Source organism: Oryctolagus cuniculus, chromosome 17, assembly GCF_964237555.1.
Source record: "Oryctolagus cuniculus chromosome 17, mOryCun1.1, whole genome shotgun sequence".
Taxonomy (NCBI): Eukaryota; Metazoa; Chordata; class Mammalia; order Lagomorpha; family Leporidae; genus Oryctolagus; species Oryctolagus cuniculus.
The window spans coordinates 15,793,640-15,807,259 of record NC_091448.1 but is presented as its reverse complement, the minus strand read 5'-3'; the positions used below and the strand labels follow the sequence as shown (position 1 = coordinate 15,807,259).

Below are 13,620 nucleotides of genomic sequence, written 5' to 3'. Positions count from 1 at the left end.
ATAAATTGTTTCAAGATTGATTTATTTATTTGAAGGGTGAGTTACAGGGAGAGAGACAGAGACAAAGATCTTCCATCCACTGGTTCACTCCCCAAATGGCCACAACAGCTGGAGCTGGGATGATCCAAAGCCAGTAGCCAGGAGCTTCTTCTGGGTCTCCCACGTGGGTTCAGGAGCCCAAGCACTTGGGCTATCCTCCACTGCTTTCCCAGGCCATTAGCAGGGAGCTGGATCAGAAGTAGAGCAACTGGGACTTGAACCATTGGCCAGATGGGTGCTGGCACCACAGGCAGTGGCTTTATCTGCTATACCACAGTGCTGGCCCCAATAAATATACCTCTTCTTTAAAATCTTATTTAAGTTATATGAGTTTCATGTATTTCATATATGCAGATTTAGGAACATAGTGACATCTCTCCTCCACCCCCCCCACCCTCCCATCTCTCCTCCACCCTCCCACCCTTCCTCCTCCTTCCTCTCACATTCCCACTCTTAATTTTTACAAAGATCTATTTTCAGTTTACTTAATGATCATATAGTTAGCCCTACACTAAGTAAAATAGTTCAACAACAAAAAAATTGTTCCTCAACAGAAGAGATAAGGGCTATAAACAATCATCAAACCTCGAAATGTATTTCACTCTAATACATCATATTACATTGCTGGCCCCAATAAATAAATCTAAAAAAAAAAAAAAAAACCATTGGCCTAGAGCCAACAAGTCAGCCCATGCTACTCTTTCAGATCTAGCATCTGTAAGACTGAATAGAGGTGCTAGCGCTGTGGCGTAGTGGGTAAAGCTGCTGCCAGCATCCCATATGGGCGCCAGTTCGAGACCCGGCAGCTCTACTTCCGATCCAGCTCTTTGCTGTGGCCTGGGAAAGCAGTGGAAGATGGTCCAGGTCCTTGGGCCCCTGCACCCATGTGGAAAGACCTGGAAGAAGCTCCTGGCTCCTGGCTTTGGATGGGCGCAGCTTTGGCCATTGTGGTCATCTGGGGAGTGAACCAGCGGATGGAAGACCCCTCTCTCTCTGTCTCTCTGCCTCTCCTTTTCTCTCTGTGTAACTCTGACTTTCAAATAAATAAATAAATAAATCTTTAAAAAAAAAAAAGACTGAGTAGAATTAGAAATCTGAGTTTTCCAAATGAGAAATGTTCGTTTAGCTCTCTGCAGATAGGAGTTAGAAGGCACATAAGAGATATTATGCACTGAAGCTGCTGTTCTAATTCACTGGGCAGAATCTATTTTGTTTACATTTTTCCCCTGGTGATTTTTGTCAGAATATAATTTTGATTTTTCAAGAAATACAATGTGTGTATGTTTGTAAATACATCAACTATATGAGCCAATGAATGTCTCTTAATGGCCAAAAATTGGTAGATAATGCCTGGTAATGGGCTTCTGATACACTTGTTTATACAAGCAAATATGTATATGTAGCTCCTAACTTTTTCTTCTCTTTTTCTGTAAAGAAAAATGTTTACTTTCTTTTCTTCTGCTGGGGTTGCTTTTTCCTATTCCTTCCACTAAATATAAATACAACAGTCCGTGAAATTGTTTAAAAACTATAAATTTTATATAAAAACAAACAAACATAAGAAGACTCTGAAAGGTGGAGGTCAAACATGTCTGTGGCTCTTCGGAGCAGCACTGCAGGAGCTCCCGGGTTTTTCTTGTTGCCCCTGGAGTCGGAGTTGAAGCAGCCTGGAAATGCCATGGCAGTAGTCAAAAAGCTCCGGGAAAAGCCGGCTCTCTCTTGCCAAAGGGCCAGGAAAAGAGGCAGCCTCGCCAGCTGGGGACGTTTAGACGATGGCAGGAAGTGTGTCTCCTCAACACGACGCTGAAACCTTATCCCCAGTGTGGTGGTCTTTGGAGATGGACCCTTTGGAGGTAGTTGGGCTAGAACGAGGCCCTCACGTGGAGATTAGTGGCTGTATAGTAGGAAGAAGATAAAAGCACAGATCATTCAGCCTCTCTCTCTCTCTCTCTTGCTCTCTCTCTCACGCGCTCTCTCTCTGCCGTGTGAAGGCACAGGGAGACGGTAACCATCTGCACCCCAGAAAGAGAGTCCCCTCTAGGAATCAAACTGGCTAGCACCCTGATCTCAGACAGCAATGCTTAGCGTTTGTTCCAGCAACGCAAGCAGACTGATACAAACAATAACTGTGCCACTCGGGTCAAACACCACACCAAAGACTTCGGCCCTCACCTGTGACAGCAAAGGCTGGGTGTGCGCCTAGAATTCCAGCCTTGTGAGTCTGTTAGAAGGCTGTGGCTGTGTCAGAGAGGGCCCAGGAGGGAGTGAGTAAGAAGTCCACTCTCACGCCCTCACCCCGGACAGTGGCAGGGGAGACCACGTGCTGATCCTGAACTTCCACCTCCCCATCCCGCCTCAGTGTCAGTGCTCATCTGGGGAGCTGGAGCCCCACCTTTGCCCAGTAGTAACGAGAAGCATCGCCGAGTGTCAACAGAGGGTGTATGGGGCATAGGCTTCTGTCTCAGGCAGTAATGAGGTGGTGTCCCCCATCCTCTGCTGGAGCGTGGTTCAGAAGAGACATGTGGTTAAGATGAGATCCACAGTCACATAACCTGATGTAAAATGTCCAGGTTTCAGCTGAAGTCACACATCATACCAAGAGCCAGAAAGATCTCCAGTGGCATGAAAGCCAACAGAAGCGAACACCAAGATGATAGGGATGTTAGAATCATGACAAAGATTTCAAGGCAGCCATGGAAAAGATGTTTCTGAAAGCAATTGTGACTACACTTGAAGCAAATGAGAAAGTAGACGGCCCCAGCTAAGAAACAGAAGAGTGACAGGCGCGTGCCTGTGACGCCGGGCAGCTAAGAAACAGAAGAGTGACAGGCGCGTGCCTGTGACGCCGGCATCCCATATGGGCACCAGTTTGTGTCCCGGCTGCACCACTTTCAATCCGGCTCCCCGCGAATGACCTGGGAAAAGCAGCCTGGGTTTTTGGGTCCATGTCACTCAAGTGGAAGACCTGGATGGGGCTTTTGGCTCCTGCGCTCGACCTGGCCCAGTGCTGGCCGATTTGGTTCCCTGGGGTGTGAACCAGCAGATGGAGGATCTCTCTCTTCATGACTCTCCCTCTCTCTGTTCTGTAACGCTGCCTTTCAGATAAATCAGTAAATCTCTAAAAAAAGAAGAAGATGAAGAAAAAAAGAAGGAAAAGAAGAAAAAGAAATAAAGAAGAACCAAACATAAGTTTTTTAGAATTTAAAAATATAATGACTGAAACTTTCAAAACTCAGTAGTGGGACTTAAAAACAGAATGAAGGGGACAGGGAAAAAAATCAATGACCTGGCAGATGGAACGATAGAAAAGACCTAATCTTAACAATAGCTCAAAAATAAACTGGAAAAAAAAAAAAAAAAAAGAACAGAGACTCAGGGACCTGTGAGGCTATAACAGAAGGTCCAACTGTGTCATCAGAGCTCCGGAAGGAGAGGAGGAAGAATTGGAAGTGAAAAATACTGAAGTCAATTATGGTTAAAAATTCTCACATTTGATAAGAAACATAAATCTACAAATTCAAGAAGCTGAGCAAATCCCAAACAGGACAAGCCCAAAGCAACACACACCACGACATATAAACAAACTTCTGAAAGCTAAAGACCAAGAGAAGAATATTGAACGCAACAGAAAACTATAGGGAAAAAACACATTTGGATGACAGCGCATTTCTCATCAGAAACCACAGGGGCACAATACTTCTATTTTTTAAGCCCTGAAAGAAAAGAGCTATTAACTCAGAATCCTGTGCCCAGTGAAAATCTCCTTCAGGAATGAAGAGGAAGTCAAGATATTCTCAGGTGAAAAAAACTAAGAAATTGTCACAACAGAACCTACTGCTAGAATAGAAAGGAAAAATATACAATCTACAGTTGTAACTGGAGACTTACACGCCTCTTTCAACACTTGCCAGATTAGACAGAGAATCAGCAAATATATAGAACACGAAAATTCCATCAACCAACAAGATATAACCAAACGTTTATAAGACGCTCCACCCAACAATAGAAGCTGCATTCTTTTCAAGTGCCAAAGAATATACATACACCTAGAGAGATAGTATCTCAGGCTGTAGAACAAACATCAGAAAAATCGAAAGGATGGAGCAGCAGTGGGCACTGTCTATCCTGCTTGCCTGCTGTTTCCTTGAAGTGTATTCACTATATCAAGCTTTGCTCTCTCTAAAAAAATTAAAATTAAAAAAGAAAGGATTGAAATTATGCACCATAATGGAGTCAAACCATAAGTTAATAACAGAAAGACACCAGGAAAACCTTCAAACACATGAGAACTGAAAAGCACACATCTAAATCCTACATGAGTCAGACAAGGAAGTCTTCCAGGGAGACTTAAAATACACTGCACTGAGGGAAAATAAAAACACATTGTGTCAACATCGGTGAGAAACCCTCAAGGTAGCTTTTCTAACAAATGATGTTGGAGCAACTGGGCACTCTTAGGTTAAAAATAAAAGAAAGAAGAAGAAACTCAACCCAAGACTCACACCATATGCAAATAGTAACTCAAAAAGATCTTAAATGTGATATATAAAACGGTAAGATTTTTAGGGAAAAAATAGAGGAAAATCTTTTGGGATTTACAAAAAGAGTCCTTAGACTTGCCCCATAACACGGCCCACAACAGGAAAAATTCATGAATCTGCCACCATAGAAATCAAAAACTTCGCTCTGAAAGACACTTTAAGGAGAAAATATTTGCAAGGCACATATCTGACAACAAACTAGACCATACAAAGAATTCTCAAAACTCATCAGTAAAAACAGGCAAAACCCCAATCAGAAGATGGGGAGATGTGAGGAAGATGGTACACGTGACAGAGAGCACGTGGAAAGACGCTCAGTGCCGTCAGCTGCTGTCAGGGAACCACACGTTACAGCCACAGTGAGATACTGCTGCACGCCTCACAGAACAGCTACAGTAAACAATCGTGACAGCGCAAAAGCCGGCAAGGACGCAGAGAAACTGGATCACGCAGACGTGGCTGGCGTCAGTGTGAAACGGTCCGGCCACTCTGGAAAACATGCTGGCAATTTCTCTGAACTGAAAATGCAACCACCGCGCGACCCAGAAGCTGCACCCTTGCTCAGTTCCTCCCCTCGAATGAAAGCCATGTTCACCCCAAAACCTGTACGTGAATACCAACCGCAGCTTTATGCATCAAACCCCAGACTGGACACAGCTCAGCGGTCCTTCAGCAGCTCAGTGGTTAAACGCCCTTATAGCCGAAATATTACTGAGCAACCAAAAGGGACAAACTATCGATCCACACAGCCGCCCTAGATGATTCTCCAGAGAATTTATGCTGCGAGAATAAACCCAATCCCCCAAATATGATTTCACCCACATAATATTCTTTTATCTAGTTTGTATTTATTTATTTTCTTTTTATTTGAAAGGCAGCATGGGTGTGTGTGGAGAGAGAGAGAGAGAGAGATATCTTCCATCCACTGTTCCCTCTCCAAATGGCCACAACAGCCAGGGCTAGACCGCTCTGAAGCCAGGAGCCTGGAACTCCATCCAGGTCTCCCACGTGGGTGCAAGGAACCAAGTACTTGGGCCTTCAAGCGCTGCCTCAGGGTGTGGATCACAGGAAGCTGGATCAGAAGCGGAGCCAGGACTCAGACCAGGGCCTCCAGGGCCTCCAGTGCAGGATGCGGGCGTCTCAGCTGCTGCACCAGCTGCCTGCTCCTGTGGGATGCTCTCGAGATGACAAAATCGTAGACACAGATGGGCGGTTGCCAGGGGCGAGGGAGGGGTGGGAGTGGAAGGGAAGGAGGTGGGGCTATACAGGGCGGTGGGGATGTCTGGGCCCTCAGAGACCCAGACTTCACCTGATCTGCAGCAAGGGCTCACCAGGCTGCACAGAGGACCACTCAAAAAGGCACGATTCCAACCTGACGGGTGGTGGAGGCTGCCCCCCGGGCTCTGCGATGGCTCCCGGAGCCAGCCTGCCGTGAAATTATGGCTCCATTAGCAACAAAAGTCTCATAGGCGTTCACGGATGGGACCACTTACGAAGAATGTTGAATTCCATGCTGAGGACTTTGGTTTGCATTTTGAAGGCAAAGGGTGTCTACCGAAGGCTTTTCAGTAGAAGTGGTTACAAGGCCAGATTTGCAATTTTGAAAAGTCAATGAGATCTGTCTCAAAACGTCCATAAGAGCAAAAGGAAAGTCCCAAGCGCTCTCTTGATCACATTTTCAGCCACCTTTAATCTGAAATGCCTCCTGGGTGCTTCTGTGTATTTACTGTTCTCTTAGTCAATGACTCCTTTGTCTTTCATGCACTTGACTTAGGAGTCTGGTCAGTTAGTTTGCAGAACGTCCTTTAAGCTGGCCTTGTCCGCTGTGGCCACGTGATGAGCTAGAGTGAGTGATGCTGTCTTCTCCGTGCGTCACGGGGTCCCAGGCTGCGTTCAGCAGGGTCTTTATTGGATCACCTGGTTAAGACGGTGGCGCTCAAGTATCCTCATCACAGTTACTGTTTTTCCATTTGTAATTCACAAATTCGTTCTCTCTCTTACGGAGAGATCATTTGAAGTAATTGTAAATTCCCTACCATCCCTCAGATTTTTTTTTTTTTTTTTTTTGACAGGCAGAGTGGACAGTGAGAGAGAGAGACAGAGAGAAAGGTCTTCCTTTTGCCGTTGGTTCACCCTCCAATGGCCGCCGCGGCTGGCGTACCGCGCTGATCCGATTGCAGGAGCCAGGTACTTCTCCTGGTCTCCCATGGGGTGCAGGGCCCAAGCACTTGGGCCATCCTCCACCACACTCCCTGGCCACAGCAGAGAGCTGGCCTGGAAGAGGGGCAACCGGGACAGAATCTGGCGCCCCAACCGGGACTAGAACCCGGGGTGCCGGCGCCGCAAGGCGGAGGATTAGCCTAGTGAGCCACAGCGCTGGCCCAGATTTTTACACACCTATTTTAGTAAGTGTAACAATTCTTGCTTGAATCACTTAACACTACAATGATTGTCCCATGGCAAGTTTCTACTTCCCTCATTTTGTCCATATGTTATCAGTTAGCTTTCTTCAGTTTTGCTTTTCCCCCAATTATTCATTTACATAGACACATATTCAACACACAACCACACACGCACACCTATACACACACATGCACACACAGAAACTCATGTGTTTATTTTATTCAATGAATCTCTCGACTTTGAAACTTTCTCCAACATATTTTAGATAATCCTCTTACAAAAAGCATATAGGTAGACCTTATTTTCCAGGCTGACTTCTAATATTAAAACAGCGAGTTTATGTGAATTATGGAAAATTATATGTTTGAATTTTTTCCTACAGAAAATGAAGTCAATTTGTACTGATATAGAAAAATATCTAAGCTATTGTCTTTTTAAAAATATTTGTTTATTTGAAAGTCAAAGTTAGAGAAAGAAGGAGAGAGAGAAAGAGAAATCTCCCATCCACTGCTTTGCTCCTCAGATGGCCGCAATGCCAGGGCTGGTCCAGGCCAAAGCCAGAAGCCAGGAGCTTCACTGGATCTCCTACGCGGGGAGCAGGAGCCCAGACACTTGGCCCATCTTCTGCTGCTTTTCCTAGGCCATTAGCATGGAGCTGAATCTGAAGTGGAGCAGCTGGGACACAAATTGGTGCCCATATTGGGATGCAGGCATAACAGACAGCAGCTTTATCTGCTACGCCACAATGCCAGTCCCTAAGCTATACGTATTAAGAACAAATTGCAGAAAAATGTGTTTAAATGTGCTCTTCTTTGGGAGGGAAAGGCTATATGTTCATATATTTCTATAGTCATAAAAACTTCTGGAAGGTTCCACGAGAAGTGGGTTAACATTGGTTACCTCTAGGGGTGAAGGTGTATTTCCAGCTTTGTATATGACTTGGACTTGAACATGTGTGAACAGGTGTTACTTAGATAATTAAAAGGTCCAATGTCTGTCTGCTAGAAGCTTAGGGCCTACAGCAGGCTACACAGCACGGTGTACCCAAGATGTCAGCAGAAAGCTCCCATCGGAGGCTGTGACAGTGGGCCAGAGGAGAGCCGGGGAGGCCCGAGGGAGGGGACATCCGAGTGGAGTTCTGCAGGGAGGCATCTTGGCTTCACGGAAGGAATGCAGGGGCTGGAGTCAGGCAGGTCAGATCTGAGGCTCCAGCTACTTAGAAGCTGTGCAAACTTGGGCAAACTTAGGAACTTGCAAAGGCCCACAGGATGGTTGGGAGGATTAGCAATTACAGTCTGTGTGTGTAGGGAGCCCCAGCAGCGCTGGCCCAGACATCCAGTGCATTTCTGAAGAATGAGTAGCTGTTAGCAGAGGGAAGAAGGGTTGCCCGAAGGAGAAGAGCCTCATTCAGGGGAAGAGCCCGTGGCTTTCTGGGCCTGGGCCTTGGGTGCTGGCCTGGCGTGACCAGGGAGACACCGAGGACAGGATGTGAGGAGACCTGAACTACAGGCTGAGAGGATCGGATGTATTTTGAAAGCAAAGAGCATCTGGTGAAGGATTTCAAGCAGGAGAAGTTGCAAGCTCAGATGTGTCATTTCGAAAGGTCATGGGCAGCACACTGAGGGGGCAGGGTGGTGGGTTGAAGTGTGGAATAGGAGAGGCTGAATAGAAGCTTCTTGCAGTAATCCAGAGGACGACGAGGGAGACCTGAGCTAGAGCACTCGCTGCGATGGAAGTGGACTCGTGGAGACCTGAACACCTGCTGGATGAGGCAGCCAAGAAGAAAGAAGGGGCCCGGCGCTGAGGAGTAGCGAGTGGACCTGCCGCCTGTGGTGCCAACATCCATATGGGTGCTGGTTCAGGTCCCGGCTGCTCCTCTTCTGATCCAGCTCTCTGCTGTGGCCTGGGAGGGCAGTGGAAGATGGCCCGGGTCCTTGGGCCCCTGCGCCTGTGTGAGAGACCTGGAGGAAGCTCCTGGCTCCTGGCTTTGGGTCAGCCCAGCTCCAGCCATTGTGGCCATCTGGGGAGTGAACCAGCAGACGGAAGATCTCTCTCTCTCTCTCTCTCTCTCTGCCTTTCAAATGTATAAATAAATCTTTAAAAAAGAAGAAGACAGAAGGAAAAGCGCAGAGAGCTTTGTCTGAAGAGGCTGTGTAGAGCTGGGGGAGGGGCAGAGCTGGGGGAGAGAAGAGCCGAGATCTAGGATGTGGAGTTCAAGGCGTCTTTGGATGTGCAAGTGTGCTGGGTACGTGAGCTGCTGCATACATGAGGCTGGAATCAAATGCTGGTTTGTTAGTGCAAGAGAAGATGGGTGGCCAGAAGGCAGTGACTATTCCAGGTAATGATCAAGCGTGTCAGGGCTGTAAGACTTGGTGGATTACTTGGTCTTCTGGTTCTAAATAGAGGGCTGATTCAAAGTTTCAATGTGGGGGAGCCGATGCTGTGGCGTAGCAGGTTAAAGCCCTGGCCTGAAGAGCCGGCATCCCATATGGGCATTGGTTCTAGTCCCAGCTGCTCCTCTTCCGATCCAGCTCTCTGATGTGGCCTGGGAAAGCAGTAGAAGATGGCCCAGGTCCTTGGGCCCCTGCACCTACATGGGAGACCTAGAAGAAGCTCCTGGCTCCTGGCTTTGGATTGGCATAGCTGCGGCCATCTGGGGAGTGAACCAGCGGATGGAAGACCTCTCTCTTTCTGTCTCTACCTCTCTCTGTAACTCTTTCAAATATATAAAATAAATCTTAAAAAAAAAGTTTCAATGTGGAGCATAATAGTGATGGCTCAAGGGTTGGGTTCCTGGCACCCATGTGGGAGACCAGGGTGGAGTTCACAGCTCCCAGCCTAGTTTTGGCTGTTGTGGGCATTTAGGCAGATGAGTGACACCCCTCTCCCCCACTCCCCATCTGTTATCAAATAAATTTATTATTATTTTTTTTTTAGTTTCAACATTGGCATTGTGGCACAGTGGGTTAAGCCACTATATGAAGCAACAGCATCCCACATGAGCACTAGTTCGAGTCCTGGCTGCACCACTTCCAATTCAACTCCTTGTTAATGTTCCTGGGAAGACACCAGAAGGTGGCCCAGGTACTTGGATTCCTGCCACCCAAGCAACAGACCAGGATGGAGTTCCAGGCTCCTGGGTTTAGCCTGGTTTAGCCCTGGCCATTGCAGCCATTTGAGGAGTGAACCAGGGGCTGGAAGTGCTCTCTCTCTCTCTCTCTTTTTCAAATAAATGAATAAAAATTAAAAATAAATAAAATTTCAATGTCAACCACCGAGGCCTCGGAGGATCGCAGGGGCTTAAGGACGGCACCAGGATGTCTTTGCTCAGAGTTACCAACAGAAAAATAGTCAAGCCTCTGGGTGTGGCTCAGCAGCGCTCACAGCACCTGCGAGAATGAGCGGAGTAATCAGAGCAGCGCCAACGCGGCACGAAGGGTCCGGACCCTGACTGTCACAAGAGGCGCCCGTGCCACTGAAGGGTCCACTGAGGCAGTGGCTGTGGACCTGCAGGTGCCTCTCGGGGGTTTCCAACGGGGGCCCTAGAAGAAGCCCTCTGTCAGCCGTGGGCTCCCTCAGATGACTCGTGATGCGTCAGAGGCTTGGGACAAGCGCATCCGCTGGAGAAGACGACCTGCAGATCAGCACTCCAGCCACTGATCTTCTGTCTCCGACTGACTTCCTTGTCTTGTCTATGCCTGTGCGTAATAGGCCATGGAGGGAATGTGCTTCCCCACTGTCTAGCCTGTTCATCCCATGTACAGCTCAAATGACGGCTGACTCTTCTCTAGAGCAGTGGCTCTGAGCCTTGTTTAAAATTTATCCACAGAAAGCACATTTTAGAGCGCTCTAAAGTATTTGCAAATGCGCTTTTTATGAGTGAAGTTAGCCATCTTTTCCTGTGATTACTGTTTATAACTCGCCTATTTTCCTGTCGGACTGTGGACTTTTTAGGTTTTATTTGTTGACTTCTTTATTTAGCAGAGCCATTTAAACCTGTGATATAATGTACAGTTAAAATGTTATCTGGGGGCCTGCACCGTGGCTCACTAGGCTAATCCTCTGCCTGCGGCGCCGGCACCCAGGGTTCTAGTCCCGGTTGGGGCGCCGGAGTCTGTCCCGGTTGCCCCTCTTCCAGGCCAGCTCTCTGCTGTGGCCCCGGAGTGCAGTGGAGGATGGCCCAAGTGTTTGGGCCCTGCACCCCATGGGAGACCAGGATAAGCACCTGGCTCCTGGCTTCAGATCAGCGCAGTGCGCTGGCCGTAGCAGCCATTTGGGGGTGAACCAACAGAAAAAGGAAGACCTTTCTCTCTCTCTCACTGTCTAACTCCGCCTGTCAAAAAAAAAAAAAAGGTTATCTGGGGGCTGGTGTTGTGATGCAGTGGGTTAAGTCGCGGCTTGTGACACTGGCATGGTGCCGGTTTGGGTTCCGGCTGCTCCACTTCGGATTCAGCTCCCTGCTAACGCACCTGAGAAAAGCAGAAGACGGCCCAAGTGCCTGGGCCCCTGCACCCATGTGGGAGACGGGGAAGAGGTTCCTGGCTTCTGGCTTCAGTTTGGCCTAGCACCAGTCATTGGGCATTTGGGGAATGAAGATCTCTCTCTGTAACTCTGCGCTTCAAATAAATAAATAAACCTTTAAAAAGGAAGCCATTAAAAAATAAAATAAAGAGCCGCGAAGTACATACCCAGAAGGGGCAGTCTGAGCCCAGCCCAGGCCTCCACAGGTCAAGAGCAGAACTGGTAAAGATCAAAAAGATGACTCCATGACAGCCTCCCTGGGGAGCAGCTCCGTTTGAGCACGTTTCCCATCTGCGAGGCCTCCGACCATCCTGACCGGGAGCCAGGCGCTTCCTGGCTCCAGCACGCCCTGCTGCCTGGCCACACCCCTTCCGGTCCTTGGAGAGTCCAGTTCCTTACAGCCGGTGCTTCACGGCTAAGTTGGATATTTCCATTCCCCTGGGGCGTGGCGCCCAGCTCACAGGCTTAGTCCCCGCTCCTCCCCCGCCCAGGCTTTGGATGGATTCTCTGGTGCAGCTTGGCCAAGATGCTCCAACCATCTGGGCTCAACTCTCTTCTGATGCTGCCTTCAACGGCCGCCGCTCTCTGTGGCGAGTGTGCCGCTCCCTGCTCTAGCTAGGGCTTTTGTCACCTGCCTGGACTTGGATTGGACTCGCCCAGCTCCCTGCCTCTGCTTCCTCCTTGCCTGCCGGCTGCTGTCCCTGGGCAGGATGTCCTCTTCCCTCACAGCGTAGGCTGCAGAGGGAGTCACTGGGAGAGGCCCTGCCTTTATCCCAGTGATGATGTCATTGCCCAATAATGTGTTTGCAGACTCTTCCCTTACAGCCTGCATCACATTATTTCGATTCTCTTCAGTGACTGTATTTGAGGGATTGACTTTTTTTTTTTTTTTTTCCCAACAGCCAGACGTGACTTGGGGTCAGGCAGACCGATGAAAGGCGGTGATCCAACCCGACACCATCGTGTCGCCAAAGTAACAAGATTGATGTTCTTCCGTAATTTGTAAACTGGGCTCCGAGCGAAATCCCACTAGGCTGTAGCATGGGGCAAGGGGCTGTGCGTGTCCTGCTCAGCTCACTGGGCTCAGCACTGTAAAGAGAGCTTGGAAACCTGTAGGTGCCTGACCGGTGCCCCTTGTGTGAGCGCGTAGGAGGGCTTCCGGAGTGTCTGGAGCAGAAGCATCCTTTAGCCGTGCAGCTGACACCTGTGGGGAGCATCCTCCGGAGGATACCCCAGGCTAAGCCCCGAAAGCCTGACAGCCCCGCTCCATGTGGAAATACGCTGCCGACAAGTCGCACAGCCGGAGCGCACGGAACAATTAAGCCTGGAATGTAGACCTCCGCAGCATCTGCATGTTGGAGCCATGTGTGCAGAGGTCGCTCCCCAGGGACCCACTCTCAGGCTGATGGCCAGGGCCACGTGACCACGTCTTTCCCTTGTAAATCACGGTTGTCACACGTTTCTTTGGGAATGTTCTCAAGTACCTTTCAGGGCTTGGGCTAGACGTGTTTTTCTCTTCCTGGGGTGGGATCACATCTGGACATTAGATATGTTTCATCTAAAAATAGCATTTATCCAATTTGCTGTCACTTGAGGAGAGAATGTTTTTTTTGAGGCAGACTCTGCTTGCAATTCTCTGCAGTCTTTCATGGCTCACTGCCATTGAGTGTTTTAAAAAAGGTATCAGGTTGTGTGTGTGTGTGTGTGTGTGAGTGTGGGGCTAGGAATAGAGCGAAATTATTTTTATAGACTGAACAAAAAAATAAGCCAACTGCCTCGTCATTCCCTTTTTATTCATTTATTCCTTAAGTTGTTATTTCCGAGTTATGTGAACTCAGCGAAGACTTGAGGGCCACAAACCATGCATGTGGGGACTCTATGTCTGTCTTCTTCCAGACTGCATTTTTTTTCCAAAGGAAGGGGCGTGCAACTCACTTATTCTTTTTAACATGGAAAGGCAAATAGATAGATAGATATAGATATAGATATCTAGATATAGATATATTTAGAGAGAGAGAGAGAGAGAGAAACAGAAAGAATCTTCCATCTGCTGATTCACTCCTCAATGGCCACAGCAGCCAGGGCTGCGCCAGGAGCCCAGAACTCCACCCGGGTG

General features: G+C 48.2%; 1 long non-coding RNA gene across 1 annotated transcript; it reads right to left on the bottom strand.

The window, feature by feature from the left end:
* Window positions 1-1,556: 1,556 nt before the first annotated feature.
* On the bottom strand, window positions 1,557-12,317 carry LOC138846047 (uncharacterized). Its single transcript, XR_011383432.1, has 2 exons — window positions 11,672-12,317; window positions 1,557-1,933 (listed from the first exon to the last, which is right to left on the bottom strand). It is a non-coding gene; the product is annotated as an uncharacterized lncRNA (long non-coding RNA).
* Window positions 12,318-13,620: the final 1,303 nt, after the last annotated feature.